Source organism: Pseudophryne corroboree, chromosome 8 (genome assembly GCF_028390025.1).
Source record: "Pseudophryne corroboree isolate aPseCor3 chromosome 8, aPseCor3.hap2, whole genome shotgun sequence".
NCBI classification, from domain to species: Eukaryota; Metazoa; Chordata; class Amphibia; order Anura; family Myobatrachidae; genus Pseudophryne; species Pseudophryne corroboree.
Window position 1 is genome coordinate 108988761 of NC_086451.1, and position 21381 is coordinate 109010141.

A 21381-nucleotide genomic window follows, 5' to 3' on the forward strand; every position below is an offset into this window, starting at 1 on the left:
GCCACCAAGACCTCAATAAATTGGGCATGATTTTTCTGATTCTTGTTGTTAATACAAATCAATTAATAGAAATGTGAACACTCCTATGTTTCTCCATACAACCTCTATAAATTGGTATATATGTTTGTTTATTTATCTTTATACTTAATATAAGTGCATCTTTGTATGCTCTGCTGCTTATGGTTATATAGATATATGGTTTATTTGTGTACCGATCTAACTGATGCACATAAAAATGCCAGCTATTGGGATTGAAATCTGACCCGTTAATTCTATAGAACACCTGCTGATCAAATTGATTGATACACTTGGGAATAAGGGGTTCACTACGATATGCCGGCTGTCGGGCTCCCGGCGACCAGCATACCGGCGCCGGGAGCCCGACAGCCGGCTTACCGACAGTGTGGCGAGCGCAAATGAGCCCCTTGCGGGCTTGCTGCGCTCGCCACGCTATGGGCACGGTGTCGCGCTACGCGCGCCAAGCTATTTTATTCTCCCTCCAGGGGGGTCGTGGATCCCCACGAGGGAGAATAAGTGTCGGTATGCCGGCTGTCGGGATCCCGGCGCCGGTATACTGTGCGCCGGGATCCCGTCAGTCGGCATACTGAAGACCACCCGGGAATAAGCACCTGTGAATAATTAACCACACTGCTTTTACGATTGGTCATCCAGAAGCTTAAATAGAGCTCTCCACTTCACTGCCTGTGGTTTTGTTTTCACTGAGAAACGCGTTAAGGATACCCCACGCTGCCTCATTGTTCCTTTAGATTTATACAAGCACCTTTTCCACATCCTGCACTCCATCAGCAGCAATTGCCGGAGACTCTCAGCTACGAACGGCGCCCTCTCCTGTGAACTGAGCAAGAATACCGCCGCTCCCACAAACTGCAATGGACCCTGCATGCTGACAGCGAGTCTCAGACGAGACTGTAAGGAACCAGTGGTGAACATAATCTTTCCGGCTGCCGGGGAGGTAGTAGCACAGCGCCTGTCCAACCTACAGCTGAGCATTCACCTCCAGTGGTAAGCATCCACTTACATTCCCCCAGAACATTTTGGGACATTATATCTTTCTCTGGAACGGATCAGTTACATTGCCGCTTGGCTGTGGACATATGTGCATTATTTAATTGGGATACGCTACATGGCAGCGTGTATTATTACCAGCAGTGAATAACTTTTTAAGTAATTTTTATTCTATGCTTTGCATTTATATATGTTTTTAATACATGTGATTGAATAAATTGTTTATGATACAGTAATTGACACATAGCGCTCTCTTGTGATATTACATGTCTCATATATATTTTCCTTTGATCTGAGTACCACAGAATACTCAAATGGGAGCTGCTACAATTATATTGATATAACTATAATATATAATATAATTAAACAACTGCGTTACCAACAGTTTGTATTTATGTGCCTATAAACAGAGCGCCTGATTTGATAATTTTATTAGTTTATAATTGTCAAGTATTAGAGATTTCGGAAGGTTCAGAATCCTCCCGTGATCCTGGAGAGAGACCAATGCTGTCCAGCAACCTTTCCCTGGAGGGTGCTTTTATCAGAAGATCGTCCAGGTACGGAATTATGTTCACTCCCTGTTTGCGGAGTAGAAACATCATCTCTGCCATCACCTTGGTGGACAGCAAGCCTATCTCTTTTATGGCCTCCACAATAAAGTTTGCAGAGTCCTGTATATGCTTCAGGAGTGAAACAAAATCCCCCCTAGGCAAGGAACCTCCCCCTCAATTAGGTTACCTGACACCTGACCATTTAGCAATGGCTTTTGTGATCCACGCACATGCAATAGTGGGTCATTGGGCCACCCCAGCAGCTGTGTACAATGATTTGAGTGTAGTCTCAATTTTACGATCAGCCGTGTCTTTTAGGGAGGCTGCACCAGGGACAGGCAATACAATTTTTCGTGACAGCCTAGAGACTGATGCGTCCACTATGGGTGGATTTTACCATTTTTTCCTATCTTCCAAAGGAAAAGGAAAAGATGAGAGCAACCTTTTAGGGGTTTTTCAATTTCTTATCAGGATTAATCCATGGTTCTTCAAACAGGGTATTCAATTCCTTTAATGCAGGAAAAGTGACTGAGGACTTCTTTTTTACATTAAAATAATATTCCTCACACTCCTCTGACACCTTATCAGGAATATGCAGAACATCTCTGATAACCTCTATAAGAGCCTCTATTCCCTGTGACAGAGCTGCATCCCCCTCCCTCTGAGTCCACCTCCCCCTCCTCCATGTCTGACCTGTCAGCGTCAGAGTCAGACTGCAGGATATAGGCCAGAGATCGCTTTTGCGGACAAATGGGAGGGGATTGAGACGCTGTTCTGGGGACTGAGGGGGACATTTACTAAGCAGTGATAAGAGCTGAGAAGTGAACCAGTGGAGAGATTGCCCCATCAACCAATCAGCAGCTCTGTATAATTTTATAGTATGCAAATTATAGATGTTACTTCAGTGCTGATTGGTTGCCATGGGCACTACTCAACTCAATTCTCTGCATACTTGCCTACTTTTGAAAATGCATTTCAGGGAGATTGTGAAAGTAACACCTATCAGCGCGGGCGTGTACTGCTACATTGGAGAGGCATGTCATAAAAATTACTTACATCCAAATGTAAATGAGCCAAAAAGTTAGTAAGATCTACTTGTTGAAGAAAAGACTCTTATATTTTGCAGGATTTGTTTGTGTATTGTGTTTTACAAGAGGTTCCATATACTGTAAGTGGCCAAAGGGATCATCGTGCCTTATAACTAATGCAGGGAAATGGCACTAATGATCCCATTTGAATATATGTATCTCTGATTCCCCCCCCCCCCCCAAGAATGTAACAGCTGCACAATGGGGGTAAGGTGCAATCAGGGAGATGGCTGGACTTTTCAGGGAGTCAGGGAGAGTGCTGCTATTTCAGGGAGTCTCCTGCAGAATGAGGGAGGGTAGGCAACCATGCTTCTACGCTCTTATCACTGCTTAGTAAATGTCCCCCTGAGTCTCTGTTCATAAACTCATCCACAGCCTGTTTTAAGTATTGCGTCTCTTTCTCATTGTGGGACAATTTTGTAGAAAGAGTGGAGATCATTTTAAGAGAATTAACCCACTCCGGTTCAGCCCCGCTATTCTGGGTAGGTGCACTGCCCTGAGTACCCAGTAGTGAGCCCGCTGGTGAGGAAATACACTCTGCTGTACATGAAACACACTCTTTGCCTGACATAATGTAAAATGTGATAGCACACACACACAGGAAAAAGTTAAGCACAATTAACCCACAAAGAGCTTTTCAGGGAGACACAGAGCTGTTGGAGCCAGCCCCCACCGCGCCCTCACTGCTAATGCCAAGCTTAGTTGGGTCGCAGACCAAGTCCCCTGATAGGGGACTTAGTACACTAATAGACGCTCCCCCCCTGCTATGACCCCCTGGTACCGCTGAGGTAATTTGGGGTCACACCGGAGGAGCTGCGCGTCCCTTTCAGTCAGCGTCTGTGTCCACAGCAGAGGGAAAATGGAGCTGGTGAGCTGCTGGATCCTCTCATAGTGAAGCCCCGCCCCTTCAATGGTGCACAATCTTCCCGCTTTTTTTATACTGGCTGAGGTAATATTCAAGCTTAAAATGGAGCAGAACCATTTTAAGGCTGTTTGCCAGTCTAGATACTGTGTACAGGCACGCAGTTGTGTACTGTGTCCGGAGACGCATTCTGCCCCGCTGCGAACCCTCTCCGTACCCTCATGCCGCCATAATGGCCGGCGTCCCGCTAACCGGGACATTGGCTCAGTACTCACCACTCTTCATTCTTCTGGCTCTGTTAGGGGTGGCGGCGTGCTGCGGGAATGTACGCTCGCCGTGGTGTGGCTTGCGAATAGTTCCCTCAGGAGCTCAGTGTCCTGTCAGCGGGTAATGGGACCATTAACTTTTCAAGAGGTTGAGCCATTCCACCCCCCTAAGTCCCACGAAGCAGGCAGGCTGGTGCCAACCAGCCCTGTCTGAAAATAACAAACATATAAAATAAAGGCAGAAAACTCTTCCGGAGCTTCCTTCAGCATGACCTGCTCCTCCGGGAACATTTTCTAAACTGAGTCTGGTAGGAGGGGCATAGAGGGAGGAGCCAGCTCACACTATCAAATTCTTGAAGTGCCCATGGCTCCTAGTGGACCCGTCTACACCCTGTGGTACTAAATGGAAGTGGAACCTCAGTATCCTCTAGGATGTAAGAGAAAATAATAATAACAACTTATTATCATATTATTTTTATTATTTCAATTATTATTACTGGGAAAATCTGCACTGAAACTTGTGACTCCAGTGGAGTGTGTGCGCGCGAAGCAGGGCCATATCCTGTAGAGAAAAGATAATTCTGTGCTCTCCTCTGCCAGGCCACCAACAATAGGGACCTGGGCTCATCTTTTATGATAATAAGTGGCAATAGAAGTTAGTGAAATATCTTCTTAAACATTCACAATCCTTATGCTGGACTCTCCAATCTCTTCCTCACACTTCCATCCCCATTCCCCTTAAGTTCTTCATACTGAGATGAGCCGGTAGTTGGATCACTTGGCCAGCGCTAATACAGCACAGGAGAAAATCAAAGACAGCGGCATTTTTAAAGTATGCTAAGACTGCACCGCCTCGGAAACAGATCTTTCTGTCTGTACGTAGAGTCTCCTGAAACATCAGGTAGTACAGTCCATTGTATGATTTGTGGATGCAGAGTTGATCTTCTGTTGTACTAACATGGAGCTACAAAACTGGATTTAGGGGGTCATTTCGACCTGATCGCACGCTAGCTATTTTTTTGCAGCGCTGCGATCAGGTCAAAAAACTCGGCATAACTGCACCACAATGCGCAGGCGCCTCGTATGGGTACAAAGCGGATCGTTGCTGGGCGATGGATTTAATGAAGAATCCATTCACACAGTCGATCACAAGAAGATTGACAGGAAGAAGGCGTTTATGGGTGTCAACTGACCGTTTTCAGGGAGTGGTTGGAAAAACGCAGGCGTGTCCAAGCGTTTGCAGGGCGGGTGTCTGACGTCAATTCCGGGACCGGACAGGCTGAAGTGATCGCAGCGGCTGAGTAAGTTCAGACCTACTCGGAAACTGCACAAAACTTTTTTGTTTCGCTTGGCTGTTCACGACTTTTAGGAGACAGATGGTCACATCTTCACCTCCAGAAATGTCAGTGGGAATTTCCCACTGTTATGTGGGCCACTGTCTGATCCTGCGGAACTCCGTCAGCGGTCAGCCACAGAACACTTTAAGTTCTGTGTGTGGGTTGGCGGGCTGCGGGCGGGAGGAGAGGACGGGCAGGCGTGAGGGAGTGCGGTGTGACGTCTGCACGTCACACCGTGGCTAGGAACACAGCACAGGGTGGCCAGGAGCACAGTGCAGGGCAGGCAGGAGGGAGCGCGGTGTGACGTCAGCACGTCACATCGAGAGCCGGTCGGTGCTGGATGGGGCTGTGTCTTGGCAGCGCGACCATCCATTACCCCCAGGAATTTCATTTTTACCCCATTTGGGGTAATTTACCCCTGTTCCCTGACCACTGCCTTAAGTGAATCCTCACAGGGAATTTAGTACATTCCAGAGAAATACTACGCTATGGGAGTTATTCAGCAAGGATTGCATATCCTGCTAAAAAGCAGAATCTGCAATACCTTCTATCGCTTGCTGGGGGCTGCCCATTGCAGGGCAATTTAATTGCGGTCACAGCAACTGTGGACAACCCTTTGCAGCCACAGCTAGGCAGCGCATGCAGCAGGTCTGCAACCATTTTTCCCATCAGAGCGGCTGCGTGTGACATTTCAAAAGCCCCACCACCCCGCCCCCATTTTCCCCGCGCCGCCCCTTCAACAGTCTGCCGCCCCCGCCCTCCCCGTGAACACCTCTGCCTGTCAATCAGACAAAGGCGTTCGCAGCCAATGCAATCCAATCGCATTGGCCGGGTGCGCACGCACAGCATGGGACCTGTGCAAATTGTGGTCACAACGCTTAGCGATGCAACCTAAATAACGCCCTATAATATCTTTTTGTTTTTTCCCCAAAATTATTCGGAGAGGTGATGCCAAATATGGAACAAGTGACCTACGGAAAAGAACAAATAGCTCCAAACTAAGGATTGTTGGCACTCTATATTTATGTGTTTATTTTATTCATCGCATGTGATTAGTATGTCTAGTAAATGATAGCCACTTTAAAAAGTAAGTCTGAGATTAGCCGGCATCCTGCACCTCCGGCAAACTCGCACCCTATTGCATATGCCTCATAGGGTTTGATTTAGTGCCATGGCAGGATTTCCAACCTTCGGTTATTACGGTTATTTCAGTGTGGGTAAAAACACAAAGGTTTGCCCCACCCAACAGTTATTTGTCGCCATCTAAGGTCTCCATCCCTAGGAGACCTATCCCTTGCAGGTACTTTATTGCTTTAGCATCCTAGCTGCCTATTTCTCCCCCCCCCCCCTACCCCTTGTTGATTTATTATTATTTAATTTATTAGCATTGAAGCTATATTATATAAAGTCACATTACTTTATTACCATTTCCTTTGGGAATAGCTCAATAAAGACATTCTACCTTCAGTTTTTAAAGGGGTAGAAAATGGATGTAGACGTATTTGTTTTAATAGAGAAAAGCAAGATGGGAAAGATGCTCCTGTGGGCGCCACCAGTCAAAACACATTACATAGAAAACATCAATGTGCATATTAAAATAAAAAAATGATACATCCCTTGGGTAGATATTGTTTCCAAATGATTCATCCTCATCCAATGTTACACCGTTTGTAGTAGGTCAAACATATGAGGGAAAAGATATATACAACATGTGTAGTAAAGTCACAATTTAATTTGCAGACTGACATACACACAGTACATATAAAACATGAACAACAGTCCCCAAAGTCTTGCTTTATCAGAGAGACAGAATAATTACCAGAGACACTGAGAACTAAAAGTTCTCACATGAGTTTGATTAAGTAGTCACCAAGCATCCTCCCGGGTAAGGTACACTGGGAGCTTCTCCTGGTTTTCACTCGTCAATCCAGATGTTCCAGGCAGGTGCTGCTGGGGTTCTGTATGCCCTTAGTTATTACCAACGCATTTTGACCCGTATTCTATGGGTCTTTGTCAAGGTAGAGTAAGGGTCCCAAGTTTGAAAACAAGTATAAATATCCAAAATAACCAATCGGAATCCTCGTGAATAATGAGAAACAGCTGTATCTCATACCACCGCTGATCCTCACCTTCCGGTTGCCATGGAGACGGACCCGACCAATCAAATAACAACTCCTATCATAGTATTCGTCACATCACGTTTACTCGCCCATTGCTAAACTGGTCTTATACTGTAATAAAATAATTTTGTATGAAGATGACGTCATGCTACCGTTTTCTTAAAATATATTTTTATAAATGAAATAAACATTTATGACCTGTAATACCAAAAAGAAAATAAATCCAGTGCACAACAGAAGATATACAAGGGGTAGGACCTCTATATCTTTTGCATATAAAGGTGACATTTTTGTTCATACTTGGTGGCTTTATGCAGTCAGCTTGTAGGCATTTATACAGCAGGCAAATTAAATATTCTTATTGTGACAACGGGAGTCCCAGGGACAGAAGACAAACAAGATCATTAAGAAAATAGCTTTGTTGCTGTCTGGCGGAGCAATTATCTCTGTTACCTTGAGAATTCAAGTCATCATCAATGGCAGATTTTGTAATGCTGGACAAACACATTTATGCAGTCAGCAAACAGCAGGTATATTTATACTGCTGACAGTAATGCAGAAACCGTAATATTTCTGAGCAAAACAAACTTTCCAAACAGATTACTTGCCTACTTTTCCAGGCAGCTCTTAGGAAAACAATCTCTTCTTTTAACTTAGAATATTGCATGAATGACCTTACCACTGGGTGTGCTACAGTATATTGGATATAGATAAATGCCTGCCTAGTATAATTACATGTGAGTTATTGGTAAGCATGGGTATAGATTGTTGAAGTCAAAAATATTACATAGAAAAAACATACAAACTACACACATTATGAGTCGCTATACTTGCAAATACGCGCAGCAAGCACAGCAATAGATGGTAACACATGCATTTACAAGGACATGACACAGAGATGGATTCGACACTTATTTCATGCAGTACATAATTATAACAATATCAAGCGCCAGACATCATGATTATTTCAAATTATATAATGAAGTAATGTCATGTACGTGTATTATTTGAACGAAGCAAGATAGACATGTCATATTTACTATTAAAGCAACCAGATTAATGTGTAGATTCATTTGATACTTGTTATAAAGTTGTAGGACATTGCAACAAATAATTATGATTAAATGTATGTAAGCTAAAATCACTTTTATTAGAACAATAGATATTCCAAACAGGTAGTGGACAGGAAGCTCAGGCCAGCCCCTTTGGATGTCCCCAAGGCTGAACCTGTTTAGCACATACAAAGAGACTAGTGACTCATCATGAATGAGTACGTTCCCTCCCTCAAAAACTAGATAACACATTGCTGATCACACAGGAGCTCAGTTGCTGTTTGGTCTGAGACGATGATGGAGTTATTGCCAGATCAGTTCCTGTATTTATTTGCTGAGAGAGAGAGAGATATTAAGAGGAGGATGCATTGAAATATATGGTAATTGTATCGCTGGCCTGTAACTGTAACTGTATGTAACTGTATGTATTAATTGCTTACTGTATGAGTTGTAATTATAGGTATACTGTACATTGTAATATATTCAATCCATATCCTTTTAATAACAAATATATACATCAATGAGCTTTGGAACTCAGATAATGTGTGGGTGTATTGTTTTCTCTTATGGGATGCAGTGTTTTGCGATGTACAGCACACTTTTATCGTATATGGTAATAAGATGCGCCTGGCGTCTGCAGTATATATTAGAGTGGGCATTTTAAATATTTGTGAGAAAGCAATTTGGCATTCACAGATGGGGGCTGGTCCGCGATGTTAGGGTCTTAATGATGCACTGTACATTACAAACGCGGCTGTAATTGACCGGCTCCGATGGACGCATTGCGACGCTGATGAAAATAACATCCACATGTATTGTTGTGATATCAGTAAGCCAATGATATGAAATTTCAAGGGACAATGCGTTTCTCATAATATTTAAGATGCTAAAATTTATTTTTATTGTTGCAAAACAAAGTTCAAATAAGTCATATTGTGTTTGATTCAGATTGGATTGTTTATCTGTTAAGTAGGTAAAAGTACATTTAAAAGTTACTGCATAGCCTTGATATAGTTTTTTTTTAACTCAGGCCTAAAATTACTTCTGGTGCTTGTATAATGTGTGATTTCTTTGTGACAAAGGAAGCCGCATGGTCTGTCCTCCATTTTGGACTAACCACATGGCCTGTCCACCATTTTGTGTAAACCTCATGGATGTGGAAGGGGGAGGAGCAGTGGCCATTTTAGGAAGGTCATTTTCTAAATAGCTGATTTTCAGTCTGCTCAGAAAAATCAGTTTCCTTGGTCACATCAAACACCATTTATGAGTTACCAATGCATTTATTTAAACCATGCCATAGTCAATTACAAATGGTTTCAATTGGGCCTAGTGAGAGTAAATGGTGAGATAAATGCTTGGCAAAAAAAAAAATGCACACAGATAGAAAAAGGAAAGAAAGGGGTTTTTTTTCCTCTTTTTTCTTCCAAGACTTGTAGAATCTGCTTACTAGGGAAGATAGCCATTGAAATGCAAATTAACCTGTGTAACTGTTTTTTTTTTAGCAGTGGAAAAGCAAATAGCTTTGATATGCATATAAGAGGTAAGGTGTCTCATAGGAGACCAGTGAATGGTACATATATATAATATTATTATAATTATGTGTATAATTATATCAGTGTATGTTCTGCAGGATAGTTATCCAATCTGAATCATATCATTTGAATTATTGATTATTGCCATTATAGATCTGTGTGAAATAGGATACATTTGTTGCTATATAGGTACATTTGAAATAACAGTATTTTAAGGAAGTGTAAAGACACAAACACTGGTCTGCATAAAAGTTTATACAGAACAAGTTGTGTCTAGTGGGCAATAGTAATTAGTATTGTTCACATTTGTAGAGCTGTGTGATTTGTTTTATTGCGGACGCAGGGTTTTGTACACGTGTCTTGGACAAAGTAAAGGACTTCACACGCAGCGTAAGAGACACACACGGTCACGTGTTTACGCAAAGTGCGTAAGAATGCGGGCGCTAAGTACAAATTACTAGAGATGAGCGGGTTCGGTTCCTCGGAAACCGAACCCGCCCGAACTTCAGTTTTTTTTACACGGGGCCGAGCGACTCGGATCTTCCCGCCTTGCTCGGTTAACCCGAGCGCGCCCGAACGTCATCATCCCGCTGTCGGATTCTCGCGAGGCTCGGATTCTATATAAGGAGCCGCGCGTCGCCGCCAATTTCACACGTGCATTGAGATTCATAGGGAGAGGACGTGGCTGGCGTCCTCTCCGTTTATAGAGAAGAGAGTGAGACAGTAGAGAGAGACACAGTAGTAATTTTGGGGAGCATTAGGAGGAGTACTAGTAGTTACTTGCTGAAGTGATAGATAGTTTGACTGTATTATCTGACTTGTGGGGGAGACACTGACAGTGGGGAGCAGTTAGAGTCTGAGAGCAGGACTCAGGAGTACATATAACGTACAGTGCACACTTTTGCTGCCAGAGTGCCACACTGCCATTGTGACCACACTGACCACCAGTATAATATATATTGTGATTGTCTGCTTAGGAGTACTACTTGCAAGTTGCTGATAGTGTGACCAGTGACCTGACCACCAGTTTAATAATCACCACCAGTGAGTTTAATATATATATATATATATATATAATTGTATATAATATATATATAATATTGTATACCACCTACCCGTGGTTTTTTTTTTCTTTCTTCTTTATACATACTACTATAGTAGCTTACTGTAGCAGTCTGCGGTGCTGCTGAGCTGACAGTGTCCAGCAGGTCCGTCATCAGTCATTACATAATAAATATATATACCTGTCCGGCTGCAGTACTAGTGATATTATATATATATATATATTGATTTCATCTCATTATCATCCAGTCTATATTAGCAGCAGACACAGTACGGTAGTCCATGGCTGTAGCTACCTCTGTGTCGGCAGTCGCTCGTCCATCCATAATTGTATACCACCTACCCGTGGTTTTTTTTCTTTTTCTTTCTTCTTTATACATACTACTATAGTAGCTTACTGTAGCAGTCTGCGGTGCTGCTGAGCTGACAGTGTCCAGCAGGTCTGTCATCAGTCATTACATAATAAATATATCTACCTGTCCGGCTGCAGTACTAGTGATATTATATATATATATATATATTGATTTCATCTCATTATCATCCAGTCTATATTAGCAGCAGACACAGTACGGTAGTCCACGGCTGTAGCTACCTCTGTGTCGGCAGTCGCTCGTCCATCCATAATTGTATACCACCTACCCGTGTTTTTTTTTTTTTTCTTTCTTCTTTATACATACTACTATAGTAGCTTACTGTAGCAGTCTGCGGTGCTGCTGAGCTGACAGTGTCCAGCAGGTCCGTCATCAGTCATTACATAATAAATATATCTACCTGTCCGGCTGCAGTACTAGTGTGATATAATATATATTGATTTCATCTCATTATCATCCAGTCTATATTAGCAGCAGACACAGTACGGTAGTCCACGGCTGTAGCTACCTCTGTGTCGGCAGTCGCTCGTCCATTCATAATTGTATACCACCTACCCATGGTTTTTCTTTTTTCTTTCTTCTTTATACATACTACTATAGTAGCTTACTGTAGCAGTCTGCGGTGCTGCTGAGCTGACAGTGTCCAGCAGGTCCGTCATCAGTCATTACATAATAAATATAGCTACCTGTCCGGCTGCAGTACTAGTGTGATATAATATATATTGATTTCATCTCATTATCATCCAGTCTATATTAGCAGCAGACACAGTACGGTAGTCCACGGCTGTAGCTACCTCTGTGTCGGCAGTCGCTCGTCCATCCATAATTGTATACCACCTACCCGTGGTTTTTTTTTTCTTTCTTCTTTATACATACTACTATAGTAGCTTACTGTAGCAGTCTGCGGTGCTGCTGAGCTGACAGTGTCCAGCAGGTCCGTCATCAGTCATTACATAATAAATATAGCTACCTGTCCGGCTGCAGTACTAGTGTGATATAATATATATTGATTTCATCTCATTATCATCCAGTCTATATTAGCAGCAGACACAGTACGGTAGTCCACGGCTGTAGCTACCTCTGTGTCTTTTAGTTGTGCCTATTAAAATATGGAGAACAAAAATGTTGAGGTTCCAAAATTAGGGAAAGATCAAGATCCACTTCCACCTCGTGCTGAAGCTGCTGCCACTAGTCATGGCCGAGACGATGAAATGCCAGCAACGTCGTCTGCCAAGGCCGATGCCCAATGTCATAGTACAGAGCATGTAAAATCCAAAACACCAAATATCAGTAAAAAAAGGACTCCAAAATCTAAAATAAAATTGTCGGAGGAGAAGCGTAAACTTGCCAATATGCCATTTACCACACGGAGTGGCAAGGAACGGCTGAGGCCCTGGCCTATGTTCATGGCTAGTGGTTCAGCTTCACATGAGGATGGAAGCACTCAGCCTCTCGCTAGAAAAATTAAAAGACTCAAGCTGGCAAAAGCACCGCAAAGAACTGTGCGTTCTTCGAAATCCCAAATCCACAAGGAGAGTCCAATTGTGTCGGTTGCGATGCCTGACCTTCCCAACACTGGACGTGAAGAGCATGCGCCTTCCACCATTTGCACGCCCCCTGCAAGTGCTGGAAGGAGCACCCGCAGTCCAGTTCCTGATAGTCAGATTGAAGATGTCAGTGTTGAAGTACACCAGGATGAGGAGGATATGGGTGTTGCTGGCGCTGGGGAGGAAATTGACAAGGAGGATTCTGATGGTGAGGTGGTTTGTTTAAGTCAGGCACCCGGGGAGACACCTGTTGTCCGTGGGAGGAATAGGGCCGTTGACATGCCTGGTGAAAATACCAAAAAAAATCAGCTCTTCGGTGTGGAAGTATTTCACCAGAAATGCGGACAACATTTGTCAAGCCGTGTGTTGCCTTTGTCAAGCTGTAATAAGTAGGGGTAAGGACGTTAACCACCTCGGAACATCCTCCCTTATACGTCACCTGCAGCGCATTCATAATAAGTCAGTGACAAGTTCAAAAACTTTGGGCGACAGCGGAAGCAGTCCACTGACCAGTAAATCCCTTCCTCTTGTAACCAAGCTCACGCAAACCACCCCACCAACTCCCTCAGTGTCAATTTCCTCCTTCCCCAGGAAAGCCAATAGTCCTGCAGGCCATGTCACTGGCAATTCTGACGAGTCCTCTCCTGCCTGGGATTCCTCCGATGCATCCATGCGTGTAACGCCTACTGCTGCTGGCGCTGCTGTTCTTGCTGCTGGGAGTCGATGGTCATCCCAGAGGGGAAGTCGTAAGCCCACTTTTACTACTTCCACCAAGCAATTGACTGTCCAACAGTCCTTTGCGAGGAAGATGAAATATCACAGCAGTCATCCTGTTGCAAAGCGGATAACTGAGGCCTTGACAACTATGTTGGTGTTAGACGTGCGTCCGGTATCCGCCGTTAGTTCACAGGGAACTAGACAATTTCTTGAGGTAGTGTGCCCCCGTTACCAAATACCATCTAGGTTCCACTTCTTTAGGCAGGCGATACCGAGAATGTACACGGACGTCAGAAAAAGACTCACCAGTGTCCTAAAAAATGCAGTTGTACCCAATGTCCACTTAACCACGGACATGTGGACAAGTGGAGCAGGGCAGGGTCAGGACTATATGACTGTGACAGCCCACTGGGTAGATGTATGGACTCCCGCCGCAAGAACAGCAGCGGCGGCACCAGTAGCAGCATCTCGCAAACGCCAACTCTTTCCTAGGCAGGCTACGCTTTGTATCACCGGTTTCCAGAATACGCACACAGCTGAAAACCTCTTACGGCAACTGAGGAAGATCATCGCGGAATGGCTTACCCCAATTGGACTCTCCTGTGGATTTGTGGCATCGGACAACGCCAGCAATATTGTGTGTGCATTAAATATGGGCAAATTCCAGCACGTCCCATGTTTTGCACATACCTTGAATTTGGTGGTGCAGAATTTTTTAAAAAACGACAGGGGCGTGCAAGAGATGCTGTCGGTGGCCAGAAGAATTGCGGGACACTTTCGGCGTACAGGCACCACGTACAGAAGACTGGAGCACCACCAAAAACGCCTGAACCAGCCCTGCCATCATCTGAAGCAAGAAGTGGTAACGAGGTGGAATTCAACCCTCTATATGCTTCAGAGGTTGGAGGAGCAGCAAAAGGCCATTCAAGCATATACAATTGAGCACGATATAGGAGGTGGAATGTACCTGTCTCAAGCGCAGTGGAGAATGATTTCAACGTTGTGCAAGGTTCTGCAACCTTTTGAACTTGCCACACGTGAAGTCAGTTCAGACACTGCCAGCCTGAGTCAGGTCATTCCCCTCATCAGGCTTTTGCAGAAGAAGCTGGAGGCATTGAAGGAGGAGCTAAAAGGGAGCGATTCCGCTAGGCATGTGGGACTTGTGGATGGAGCCCTTAATTCGCTTAACAAGGATTCACGGGTGGTCAATCTGTTGAAATCAGAGCACTACATTTTGGCCACCGTGCTCGATCCTAGATTTAAAACCTACCTTGGATCTCTCTTTCCGGCAGACACAAGTCTGCTGGGGTTCAAAGACCTGCTGGTGACAAAATTGTCAAGTCAAGCGGAACGCGACCTGTCAACATCTCCTCCTTCACATTCTCCCGCAACTGGGGGTGCGAGGAAAAGGCTCAGAATTCCGAGCCCACCCGCTGGCGGTGATGCAGGGCAGTCTGGAGCGACTGCTGATGCTGACATCTGGTCCGGACTGAAGGACCTGACAACGATTACGGACATGTCGTCTACTGTCACTGCATATGATTCTCTCACCATTGAAAGAATGGTGGAGGATTATATGAGTGACCGCATCCAAGTAGGCACGTCAGACAGTCCGTACTTATACTGGCAGGAAAAAGAGGCAATTTGGAGGCCCTTGCACAAACTGGCTTTATTCTACCTAAGTTGCCCTCCCACAAGTGTGTACTCCGAAAGAGTGTTTAGTGCCGCCGCTCACCTTGTCAGCAATCGGCGTACGAGGTTACTTCCAGAAAATGTGGAGAAGATGATGTTCATTAAAATGAATTATAATCAATTCCTCCGTGGAGACATTGACCAGCAGCAATTGCCTCCACAAAGTACACAGGGAGCTGAGATGGTGGATTCCAGTGGGGACGAATTGATAATCTGTGAGGAGCGGGATGTACACGGTGATATATCGGAGGATGATGATGAGGTGGACATCTTGCCTCTGTAGAGCCAGTTTGTGCAAGGAGAGATTAATTGCTTCTTTTTCGGTGGGGGTCCAAACCAACCCGTCATTTCAGTCTCAGTCGTGTGGCAGACCCTGTCACTGAAATGATGGGTTGGTTAAAGTGTGCATGTCCTGTTTATACAACATAAGGGTGGGTGGGAGGGCCCAAGGACAATTCCATCTTGCACCTCTTTTTTCTTTCATTTTTCTTTGCGTCATGTGCTGTTTGGGGAGTGTTTTTTGGAAGGGCCATCCTGCGTGACACTGCAGTGCCACTCCTAGATGGGCCAGGTGTTTGTGTCGGCCACTAGGGTCGCTTATCTTACTCACAGCTACCTCATTGCGCCTCTTTTTTTCTTCTTTGCGTCATGTGCTGTTTGGGGAGTGTTTTTTGGAAGGGCCATCCTGCGTGACACTGCAGTGCCACTCCTAGATGGGCCAGGTGTTTGTGTCAGCCACTAGGGTCGCTTAGCTTACTCACACAGCTACCTCATTGCGCCTCTTTTTTTCTTCTTTGCGTCATGTGCTGTTTGGGGAGTGTTTTTTGGAAGGGCCATCCTGCGTGACACTGCAGTGCCACTCCTAGATGGGCCAGGTGTTTGTGTCGGCCACTAGGGTCGCTTATCTTACTCACACAGCTACCTCATTGCGCCTCTTTTTTTCTTCTTTGCGTCATGTGCTGTTTAGGGAGTGTTTTTTGGAAGGGCCATCCTGCGTGACACTGCAGTGCCACTCCTAGATGGGCCAGGTGTTTGTGTCGGCCACTAGGGTCGCTTAGCTTAGTCATCCAGCGACCTTGGTGCAAATTTTAGAACTAAAAATAATATTGTGAGGTGTGAGGTATTCAGAATAGACTGAAAATGAGTGGAAATTATGGTTTTTGAGGTTAATATACTTTGGGATCAAAATGACCCCCAAATTCTATGATTTAAGCTGTTTTTTAGGGTTTTTAGAATAAAACACCCGAATCCAAAACACACCCGAATCCGACAAAAAAAATTCGGTGAGGTTTTGCCAAAACGCGGTCGAACCCAAAACACGGCCGCGGAACCGAACCCAAAACCAAAACACAAAACCCGAAAAATTTCAAGTGCACATCCCTACAAATTACACAATAGTGTCGTTTAGTTCAAAGGTGGGATAGTAGACATTTAATACAATAGCACATAACTATCAGATTTCAAAAGCAGGTTACTCTAAATTTAGTTTAAAAACTGTATTGCCTTTGGGGTAAAGCTGCCTATCTGAATGAATTGAAATTTTCTGTACAGAAAAACCAAAGTGTATTTGAGTGAGCGAACATAGGAGTGAGTGGATTTTGAACCCAGGGAATTTGGGATCCCGTAGTGTGGTACATCAAGTAAGTGGAGGCTTGGTGGCGTGAGGCGGCTGACTCATGTTAATATACAGATGTGTCCACATACATCTTTGCTATATCCCACCATATATGGCACAGTTTTGCATGCCATAGACTCAGAGATTTAGCCATGCCTTGTCATTTTTCTTAATTTGCTTCTTTAATATGTTACTTTATACATATTCTATTATGGCAAACAAAAATTTAAAAATTCATCCACTCACTACTTGTGAAAAACAGCTTAGCAGTGTTTTGCATGTTGTACCAAATTTGTAAAAAAGCAAAGATGTAAGTGGACACATCTGTAGATTGAAATACGCAAATCGTGAGGAGATTTGCAGAGGAGCGTAATAGGGAATTGTGCATTGTGTAGTATTGAAGTAAAAAGGTTTTTTGTTATGCTCCGAGCTGAGGGTCACAGTTTGTACATTGACCCGTCGTTGTACGGCAGATAGGTAACAAGTACCTATACACTGTGTGATTGGACCGCGCGTTTGTTGGGGCAATACATAGCGTAACTTGATACCCCTTTTACAAGCTTTTTGCGTAGAATCGCGGTATCATTAGCGCTGTATAGAGCATATGCAAGCATGATTTGTGTATAAAAAGTGTATAGGGAGTTTTCGCTGGTCTCTCTCAGGAAAATCTCCAGCGGCAGATATTTACTGGAAAAGGTAAGTCACTCCTAACACTTCCAGTAAATAGAAACCAATAGGGCCTCACTGGGTACGCGGTGTTCGCTATTGGAGTGAGTCGTGGTACTCAGCGGAGAAGGAGCGAGTGAAAGTGCTAGGTGTCTTTCACCATCTATTTGCGGTGTGCATTGGGGATTGCATTTATTGGCAAAAAGTCAGCGATGGGATCCAATTGCACAGGCAGTGGGCACTTGGTAGCTAGGGTTCAGGCTGAAGAAGAGTTGGGACTGAGAAGGTTAGACTCAGGACCGAGAAGGTCAGAATTGCAACCGAGAGGGTCAGCAAGGTTTATTATGTGTGAAAAGTATGGTTCACACACGGAGGCTTTTTACAATGAATAGTTATTTATGACTGACAAAGACAGGGTACCATTTCCTAAGGTACCTTTGAACCAAAGGTATTGCAGAACTTAAGGATAAGGACATGTCTGATAAAATCCCGAAAACAAAGGGTCAGACATACAAATTGTTTAAACCTGTGGCAGCAAGAGGGGTTGGTGAGTTTGATCCTAAGGTATTGCAGGTGGTATGTCTAATCAAAGTCATATAAGACAAAAATGGAAATATAAGAACTATTTGAACTTGTAGCAACATTAAACAAGTAGGAAAAAAAAAAGAATGCAAGTATACCGCCATATGTAGATGTGGAAGCAGTTACGGCCAGCATACAAACTATAGAAAATAATAAAAATATGAAAAGTATGACTGTAACCTATATATGTACTAATGAATGTTGAAGTTTTATTTAGGAGAAGGTGACCTGATTGTTTTCAGCCATTTCTCATGCACCCAGAGGAGTATCCAACCGGTAAAAGAAGAGCAGTAGCCTGTGGGGGAAGTGGCTGAGACCAATGGAACAGGTAAGTATGGGATCATTCGTGTACATATATAGTAATACCCAAAAAATAAAACAAAAAAATCAAGAAAGTAACGTCAGAAATGGAGAAAAACCTGTCCGCACATTAGTAGGAAAGCAGACAGAGACAAGGTAACCCCAGGGTATTTCTTTCAGTTACCATATAAGAAGTATTCATCAGTCAAGATGAGCTCGGAAATGTTTGTTGGACCATGTACAGACCCTTAATACGGGATGAGAAGGATTGAAAAAATACTTTGCATGACCTAGAAGCTTGTTAAACTGTTTTTTTGTTTTTGTCTTTTGCAGTAATAGAAAACTCTCCATCTGGATAAGACCACTGGTAAACACTAATTCGGCAAATGTGAGGTGGCTGTCTCTGTGCAAATGGACGGGCTCAATAAGGCATTGAGTGTCAGGGTGCAGACTTCTTTGCAAAATTGGAAAGGGGTCACAGTAGCTAATCTTAGATAGTGTGCTATTGAACATCACAAGAATAGTGCTAGGCGCAGAGAACAACAGGTGGAGAGGTTGAAGACGGTAAGTATACTGGCACATACAGGAAAGACCCATCAGTCCAAACCCCAGATCCTTAATGGTCAATAATATGTTACACTTGTAGGAAGGAAGGGCATTTTGCCAGAGATTGTAGGAGTAGTAGGACACATAGTCAATATAGATCCCCTAGACAGGAAACACAAGCCACAATATTAAACACATAGACGGGACCAAGGGACATATAGTAAGGAATCATAAGCCATATAGAAAACACAGATTCGGCTAATGGGAAGAACAAAATAAATGCAACATTACACTTTGACAAAACTTGCTGGGGTTAAGATGGGGCCTCTAAACTTTTGCTTTTTTTTCCTAGCAGAAATGGCCCCTGATTAACTTAATTTTGTTAAATATGATATACATATACTATGCTCCCGCTCAGGAAGTACAAAGTATGTTAGACACCCACGAAGACTAATGTCGCATTCTACTGTTCTAGATGCATGTCCATCACAGGTAGAGGAAATTATCTCACAGATACCGGGTGCCCTATGAACTTAGGATGGACAGGACACTGGATTGATGGCTGGGATAGTCCCAATAGCGATATGATAAACACAGAATTTTTTTTAAGGGGAGTAGACCAAGTAGAAAATCACTTCCCCGTAGTGCCCAATCCAGTTGTCAAATTTTTATAAAATCTTCTTCACCTCTACAAACTCATCTGTCACCAACCTCTATTCTGTTTCTCTACAGTTTCCTCTTCATCTTTTTTTGCGTTCACACAGAGTGGTACAATACATGGACCCAATTACAGTTCAAACTCCACATGCTTAGGTCCTTCAGAGTTCTGCCAGAACCCAGTATATCTCAACAGCACAATGACACCAGTATTACTGCAGTGTGCCTTTTCATGCACAAAGGGTGGAGAATGGGAATACTGGTGAAGGGAAATTTTGTATAGACACTGGTATGCCTGTTGGTGAATGGCAAACCTGACATTTTCTTTTTCATTTTCTTCTTCCTTCTCTCTTCTAGAGATGTTTCCTTTTTCTTTTTTTTTTGTTGAGTTATGCTCCTGGTACTCTACATTGCAAACACACAACAGTTAAATTAAGATACAAAAATTTGGGTTCCCTACAGGAAAAGGCAGTCTGGAGGACAAAGGGGTATGGCCAGGAGTCCTCAGGACTGAGGACAGGTGGACACGGTAAGCCAGTAGCCCCCAGAGCATCCCTTCCAAGTCTAGCTGAGGTGGAACACGGTCTGACTCATCTAGGCAAAGAGGGTATGTGCAGGCTGATGAGAGCCTACTGGTGTGCACCAGGATTCTATTCTCATAAGAGAGCAATGACCTGTCTTGCTTGCTTGAGGAAGAACATTGGTAAAGCAATACCAACAGAGCCATCCCATATCCCTCCTGCAGACGGATCTTTTCAGGAAATACAAATCGACTTCGTACAGTTAACACCCTTTAGGAATTATTGTTATGTATTGGTGTGCACTGATGTTTTCTCAAACTGGGTAGAGGCATTTCCTGCCACCACGGATGCTGCTGTGTTTACCGCAAAGAAAAAATTGCGCAGAAATTTGTGTGTAGATAATGGTACCCCTAGAAGTAGGAGCAAAACTTGAAATTGTACTATTGTATCATAGATAATGCCACTAGTATTATGTAGCTTCGGAACCACTCCCAGATCTTCACTCAACGAATCACCCTCTTCGAAATTTGTTTTTGTTTTGGTATTTGTGTCTTTTTTGGGTTGTTTTTGTAAGACAACCTCATGTCATGATTGATCTGCACAATGATCAGAGATGCACCAATGAGGTGACAGTACAGTACCTTATTGAGATGAGCCAGCATTTGAGAACTTGACAAAAGAACTTGAAACTGTAGATTGCTGGTATGCCAAATACTAACTGTCTTGATTGTGAACCAAGAGACTGTGTGATTGTTCTTACGCTCAGGTTGCCTAATAGACAGGTGGGAAGGACCATACCAAGTTTTGTTGACAGCACTATCCCAGTGAAAGTAGCCGAGAGAGAGACTTGGGTCCACAATTCCCATTGCAGGAAAGTCGGTAGTCCGGAAGGAACTCGTAAATGGAGTGAGATTGCAAAAGTATCACCAGAGACTCTGTTCCGTGAAGACTGAGAGGCGGCACTGTTGAACACTACCTGAGCATACTAAAGGATTGCAGAAAGACCAGTCATTGTAATTGATTTGTTATGAACAATCATTGTTTTGTTCTATTTCTCTTTTCTCTCTTTCCCGCTGACAAACATTTTCTTTCAGGATATTCTATTTTTTGTGAGGTTTTTTTTTTATGAGGAGTCGAGTGTGGGACTGGAACTGGTTCTGGAGGAAGGAATGATTTCCTTATAGGATCCCAGGATTAGCCGATCAGTTTGTTAAAGTCAGGGAAAAATCAAAGTTCCAGTAGTTATGGAGTTCAGAGGTAATCAGGAACAA